This window comes from Ursus americanus, chromosome 30, assembly GCF_024610735.1.
Source record: "Ursus americanus isolate L20-20 chromosome 30, mUrsAme1.1.p, whole genome shotgun sequence".
NCBI classification, from domain to species: domain Eukaryota; kingdom Metazoa; phylum Chordata; class Mammalia; order Carnivora; family Ursidae; genus Ursus; species Ursus americanus.
The window spans coordinates 26,659,136-26,666,687 of record NC_142156.1 but is presented as its reverse complement, the minus strand read 5'-3'; positions in this window follow the sequence as shown (position 1 = coordinate 26,666,687).

Below are 7,552 nucleotides of genomic sequence, written 5' to 3'. Positions count from 1 at the left end.
TAAGGTATCCCTAGCACCTCGGAAGCTCCCCTTGTGCCTAGTCCCCCCCCCTCCCCCTTCCCGGAGGTAACCACTGTCTCAGTATTATTAACACCACGTATCCATTTTGTTTGCTTTTGAACGTTAATACGTGCCTCTGCGCCAGCTCTCGAGCTGCCGCCTCTTGGTTCCAAACCCACCCTCCAAGTCGGCGGGAGAGACTCCCTCCACCCCGACCCCTAGGCTCCTTGAGCGACTAGACTGCGCGCGAGGCGGGAGGGAGAGAACCCGCGGGCCGCTGGGCCTAGAGGGGAGGGACTTGCTTCTTCCTGCTGGCTTCCTGTTGGCTCCCTTTCCTGCCAACGTTACCCTAGCAACCTGCTCCCGCCCCCGCACCCCCCGCCCCGGCCGGCAGCGGTAGCCGCTTCCTGCTGCAGTAATTTCGTCTGGTTTGTAAGTTTCGCAATACGTACAGAACCAGCCTGAGCGCACCCCCAGACGCCAGTCCCAGCACCAGAGGGCTGGGCCGGGGCCCTGCCTCCAAGTTACTGAATTTCAGGAATTCCAACTTTTTTTCTTTTTATTCCGCAGCCCGAGGGGGTTAGTAGCGACCTCCCTGAGACTCTTTTTGACTGTTAGTCGTCTAGTTAGTAGCTTTATGCCTAGTTAACAGTTCTTTGTAATACATTCTCTCTATTGGGATAAGCGGTGTGGTTTGTCTCTCCTTACTGGATGCTGGCTATCGAATCCATTCAGGGTTAATTCTTTTGTGTCTGGCTTCTTTCCCGCATCCTGTGAGGCTCCGCTGTCTTAGTCCACGCAGCTCTAGGCCATGAATTGTCGGGGCTGTTGAGCCCTCCGTCGTGCGGAGACGCCGCCATTTATTTACCCAAGTACGGTTGATGGATTTTCAGCTGGGCCATTGTGAATATTCTTGCACGTGAGTGTTGATGTCTAACGTGCGTGCCTTCCTGTACGTGCGTCCTAGAAGTGGACTTGCGTGATAGGTGTGTATCTGTTCATTCACACGGTTTTCCAGAATGGTTGTACCAGTTACACAGCCGCCAGCAGCGGCGCCATGAGAATTCCCTTTCTGCACATTGTAACAAGTTCTGGATATGTCAAACTTTAAAATTTTAGCTATTCTGGTGTATGCGTGGTGATATCCTCTTGGATACATCACCTACATAACAAAGTACCCCCAAATTTGGTGGCTTAAAAACTTCATTACCCCACGTGTCTGTGGGTCACTATTTCTTGAAGATCAATTTAGCAGGGCATTTCTGCTCAGGGTCTTTTCCTCAGAGTTTGGCTCCAGGCACCTGTTCCTCACCGTTTGGGTCTCCCTAGGGCTCTTCGAGCAGCCAGCAGCCTGACAAGGCAGCCAGTTGCCCACTCTGAGTGATTCATGAGAGGGGGAAGCCTCACACTTCCATCTGCTTTATTCTGTTGGAAACCAGTGTTTACTCCTAGAGTGCCCTCAAAGGAACTAGTCCCCATGTCTTGAAGGGAGAAGTAGCAAAGACTGTGTGGACTTACTTTATTTTATTTTAAAGATTTTATTTATTTATTTGAGAGAGAGCATAAGCAGGGGGAGTGGCAGGCAGAGGGAGAAGCAGGCTCCCCACTGAGCTAGGAGCCTGATGCAGGACTCTATCCCAGGACTCTATCCCAGGACCCTGAGCCCAAGACAATGCTTAACCCACTGAGGCATCACTGGACTTATTTTAAAACCCTCACACACACCATGGTTTTCATTTACAGCTGGTTACTAACACAACTGAGACTGTCCACTTGAGTATCCTCCTTGGTGAAGTGTCTATTCACATCTGTTGCTCATTTTTCTCTTTATTTTTTTTAATTGATTTGTAGGAGTTCTTTGTATATTCTGGACGCAAGCCCTTGTTAGAAGTCTGTGTTGCCGATATCCACTCAGTCATGGGAAATGTCTCTTTCGTGCCGTTCTGTGTTTTCGAGTTTCTTACGGTTCACATACATCACTTTTATATTTTAAAATATCTTTAAAAAGTAAAGTTCTAGTGGCAGATGGACAGGGAAGCAGACGGGCAGGGGGGTAGTTAAAACATCAGTGGGTATGAGGGAAGAAAGGCAGTAGGTGCTGGCAGGACAGCTATTCACTGGAAATTAGTCACTGACCTGAACATTCCAAACTCTTGTTTGACAGCAAATGTTTAAGAAGCTTTAAATAATAAAGTTCTGTTTTCTGTCCCAGATTTTGAAGATGATTCCAAGGATAACGTACTATGTTCCCTGCCTTCCCAAAGAGGGTTACCTTGTCCCCAGGGACGCAAGTGTTTTCAGTTCTATTGTTTGCTTGCTCACAAAAAAATGTGTTAGCCCCGAGCTCAAAGTGTGAGCAAGAACACTGTATTTATTTGTAAGAAACTAGCGAAGCAGCAGAAACATTGGCTGATCTCAACAATCTCTAATCAACGTCCTCTTTCCCAAGGTTTTCTTAGGAATTGATTTATCTTTAGTTTGTTATGGGAAAGCCTCCTCCATTATAAGCCCTTCACCAATTAATACAAATATTTTCAGATACTATAATTCTTGGTATTTTTTTGTCCTTTGGCTCTTAATGTAAAACTGTCTTGAAGGAATTCTTAACTTTTCGGAGCCCACACTGATATGAATGGAACAATATTATGTGTGAGATCATTGCGTGCTTTTAAGCAGTTCAACATGAGAAATAACGTTAAAAGCCTCCAGATTTTGTCTTCCCTACTTAATGTCTCCTGGAACCCTGCTGACTGATTTCTCTCCTAACCCAACTCCCCACCTGGTTAGGATCTACTGTTTGAATCATGTGGAGAAGAAACCTGTTTTGATACTAAATGGATCGCTCTGCGAGAAGTCTCAGCAGAGCAGAGGGCAGCTTGCGCCATCTGCTGGGCACATCAATAGTTCTTGTATTCTCAGCTGAGTCTAGTTAGTTTACAGCCTGACCACTTTTAGTATTTCTTTTTTTTTTTTTTAAAGATTTTATTTATTTATTCAACAGAGATAGAGATAGCCAGTGAGAGAGGGAACACAAGCAGGGGGAGTGGGAGAGGAAGAAGCAGGCTCCTAGCGGAGGAGCCTGACGTGGGGCTCGATCCCATAACGCTGGGATCACGCCCTGAGCCGAAGGCAGACGCTTAACCGCTGTGCCACCCAGGCGCCCCCACTTTTAGTATTTCTGACAATTATTTGCCTTGAGACCCTCTGTCTTTAAGATTATGTTTCAGAGAAAAGCAAAATATAACTTACCCTAAAGATAAAAAGAAATTTAAACCAAAATACGTAGAGTTATCCCAGCCATTATCTGCTCTTACCCCAAAGGACGTTTTTAAAGAGGGGCTAAGGTAATAGGTATAGCCAGAAAATAGCTAATTTCTTTAGGGAGATCACAGTGGTGTGTGTGTGTGTGTGTGTGTGTGCACGCACGCGTGTGCATTCCCACCAAACCGATGTCCCTCTATCTCTTTCTTCTTTCCTTCCTTTCCTTTTCATCTTTCTGCCTTTCTTTTATTTCTTTTCCTCTTTCCTTCCTTTGACCCTTCCACCCTTATTCATCTTCCTCTTCCCCCTCCTCCTCCTTTCTCTCCCTTTCCCTCACTCTCTCTCTTTCTCTCTCTCTCTCTAATGGACAGAAACAGTTTATTGAGAATCTGGTACGTACCCAGAACAAAAACTGCAAGTGAACTTGCTCCATGTATATTCTTCTGTTGGCAAACTTCCCAAGCTTCGAACTCCTGCAGAATTCTGTGATGTGCATCGAGGAAATGCACATGGAAATGAGCGGCCAAATACTCAGTGCTTGTGTGGTTGTCAGGTGCCACACTCGGAATGCCCTGTCACTAGCCACGCTGTTGGGGCCTCTGCTCCCTCAAGAGACAGAAGAAGTGCAATCAAAGACTTGGGGTTGGAGGTTCAAAATTTGGCCCTCATAACTTGTCAGCATCAGTTGCTTCTTTGATTACTGTCTACCCTGCCGAAATGCTGAGTCCCCGAACTCTCTACGGTCTGCTGGATTCCTAACCCCTCATCCCTGCCCTTTGCCCCACACCTGCACTCCTCTCTGACTCCCATCCCTGTCCTGGGAGCACCCCTACTCTGTGATGGTCTGGACTGCTGGCCTTCTTAGTCTGGTCTTCCCTGCTCCCACTCTTGGGCCCCAGCCAGACCCCTCCCAGCGATAGACTTCATTAGCTCTGTGCTTCTCAAGGAAGGACTTAACAATGAATTGATTCCCTGTGAATACCTGGTCCACTGCTTTCTTTGCTTGGTTACAACTGGTTGCTATTTCACGATCCGTCCGGTTGATCCAACTGTGAGTACCTTACATCCTTCTTTTCCTCTGGCTGTGATGGCTGTGTTTCCACATTGATGACACTAGTAGGCTTACTTGCAGAGATTTAAGAAAATTGCTTTGCTTTGTCTAGGGGCGCCTGGGTGGCGCAGTCGTTAAGCGCCTGCCTTCGGCTCAGGGCGTGATCCCGGTGTTCCGGGATCGAGTCCCACATCGGGCTCCTCCGCTGGGAGCCTGCTTCTTCCTCTCCCACTCCCCCTGCTGTGTACCCTCTCTCTCTGGCTGTCTCTCTGTCACATAAATAAAAATAAAATCTTTAAAAAAAAAAAAAGAAAATTGCTTTGTCTAATATGAATTAGAAACCCAGTGAATTAATTCCATAAGCTCTGGGTCTGCTACTTTATCAGATGGGTTAGAATGAGTCATTGGAAATGATGAGTCTTAGGGTCACAAGGACTTGTGACTTAGGACTTACTTGTACTTACTTTGTGCTTACAGAGCAGTCTAAAAGTTATATCACTTTTTCTTTTTATTGTTACTGAGTATAGGGGGAGTGCGATCATGTCTACTCTTCGACAGGTGTTGAGATAATTAATATTTGAACATCTCTATGTTAGAATAAAAAGCAGTCTCTTTGTCTTACGTTTCTTTTGTAAAGTTATGAAAATAATTTTAAATACCATCTTCTGAGACTATTATGTCTTCAGAGGAAATTGTTCAGATTTTCTCGAAGGTCTACACTTTATTCTTCCGTCCTATCTTTCAGAATGATACCTACCATTGTGTGAGCCAAGGGTTCTGGCAGGCAGTTCTGCTCATTTCTTTAGTGCAGGTATAGACAGCACCGGAGCCAACAACCATCACACTCAGTTTTAAACATTATAACTAATTACCATAACAAATTCCATAAGCTAAAGATTAAGAGTGTCACAATACAATGGAGTACTCTCTTATGGACCGGCGATGTCAATAGCCAAGAAAACAAAGAATCTTGGAGATTTCCAAATTATTTGAATTGATAATGAGATTTCATTGTTGACATATTCAATAATGTATATTGAAGCAAAGGCTGGGTAGCATTTTAGTGAAAAGATCAGAAGTCTCCGCCCTGCCCCCGACTAACTGGCAACCTTGGATAGGTGACTTAACCTTTCCGAGCTTTAGTTTCCACACCTGTAAAAAAAAAAAAAAAAAGACATGATAATAATAGGGTTCATCCCATGGGATTGTTGTTCTCATTTAATTCTTTCTTTTTTAAAAATTTTATTCACTTCTTTGAGAGAGAGATAGCAAGATAGCGAGAGAGAGCATGAGCAGGGGCAGGGACAGCGAGAGGCAAGCTCCTCGCCCAGCAGGAAGCCTGATGCAGGGCTCGATCCCGGGACCCTGGGATCATGACCCGAGCCAAAGGCAGACGCTGAACTGACTGAGCCACCCAGGTGCCCCTCATTTAATTCTTTTAAATGAATTACTAGTGTGTAGTATGGGGCAAGGTATGTAATAGGTGCTCAATAAATGTTAGCTAAAGAAGCGAATTAGTTCCAGGTTCCTTTTGGTAATACATACTGTGGTAACCAGCCTCCTGATTCATGCCCTTGTAGAATCTTCACACGCGTTGTACCAGAGGTCATCCGTGGACCGAGAGAACACAGCAGAAGTCAGTGCATGTCACTTCTGTGATCGGGCTATAAAAGGCTGGGGCTTCCTTCCACCATCTTGGGCTCTCCTCGCTCCAGGGGAGACATTCAGGTTGCTGACAGTTTGGCCACTTTGCAAGGACCTGGGGTATTTGGCCAACAGCGGCAGGAACTGGAAGTCCTGACAAACGTGTGTGAGCCTGGACGGGGATTCTCTAGCCCCAGATGGCGGCAGCCCCAGCAGGTAGCTTAACTGCAACCTCACGACAGACCCTGCACAAGATCTCCAGAGCCTAAAATAGGGGTGCCTCTCACAGTTGATGATGTCTTAGATTTCAAGAAATACTCTCGTCTCTCTACATCATATCATAGTTACATGATCAACCCCCCCCCCAGGAACCATACTTCTTAAACTGCCATGATCTTTATTTTTGGAATAAATGATGCTATCTGAAACAGAGGTGCACATTTGCCATCTAAGGATTCTAGCAATTACTGACCAACTGTGAAACGAACTTATCAATATGCAAATCTTACATTGAAGGCGCTGCTAGGGATGTTGGTGATGGTTAAGAGGAGCTGATGACTTAAGAGCTGTAAAGGTATGCTTGGCAGGCACCGAGAGGAAGGGTGTTGATTGTGAATCACTGGGTATATGGGGACTTTATTCTGTGGCTTATCAGTCTCGCCCACAAGTCACTGGTAGGTTGGTCATTGATATCATGGGATAGGGTGAAGCTAGGGAGAATGTCTCTCTCTCTGTGCTCCCTCCCCACATCCCACATCCACATTAGCCAGTGTTGGAAGTAGTATGAGGTGAGGGAGGGAGGGAGGAGGCGAGGAATATGAATGAGATGCTTCAGAATTTCTCCATGGTAACAAGAAGGTAGTTTGTCAGCAGAGGAAATTTGGGTCCCTAGAATTAGACTCTTACGTGTTTATTTAAAAGCACTGTAGATGAAGGGGCGCCTGGGTGGCACAGCGGTTAAGCGCCTGCCTTCGGCTCAGGGCGTGATCCCGGCGTTATGGGATCGAGCCCCACATCAGGCTCCTCCGCTGGGAGCCTGCTTCTTCCTCTCCCACTCCCCCTGCTTGTGTTCCCTCTCTCGTGGGCTGTCTCTATCCTGTCGAATAAATAAACAAAATCTTTAATAAAAAAAATAAATAAAAGCACTGTAGATGGTTAACATTCTCAGAATGCATTTACTAGGTCATCAGAGAACCGATGTATTCATTGCGGGACATGATCTAACAGAACTTTCGAGACCTCCCTATTTGTTACGTAATTATTATTTCTGCTTTGTCAATGCCCTGCAGACTCCTCCCCTTCTATTTTCTCTCCTTCACCCTAATACAGTCCTTGGGCTGTAGTCTTTTGGCTAACGCTCTGTCCATGCACCATAATGCTGGTGCATCGAGTTTCCTAAAGCACAGCAGTGCTCACAAACTGCTAGATGCTGTGGTCAGTGGAATAACAACCCCTCCCCCCCAAAGACGTTCACACTGTCATCCCTAGAACCTGTGAATATGTTACCTTCCGTGGCAACACAGAAATAAATTTGCTGCGCTAAGATCAGAAAGATATTTGGTCTTTGTGCCCAGTTCCTGAAACAGAGCTTCTAAA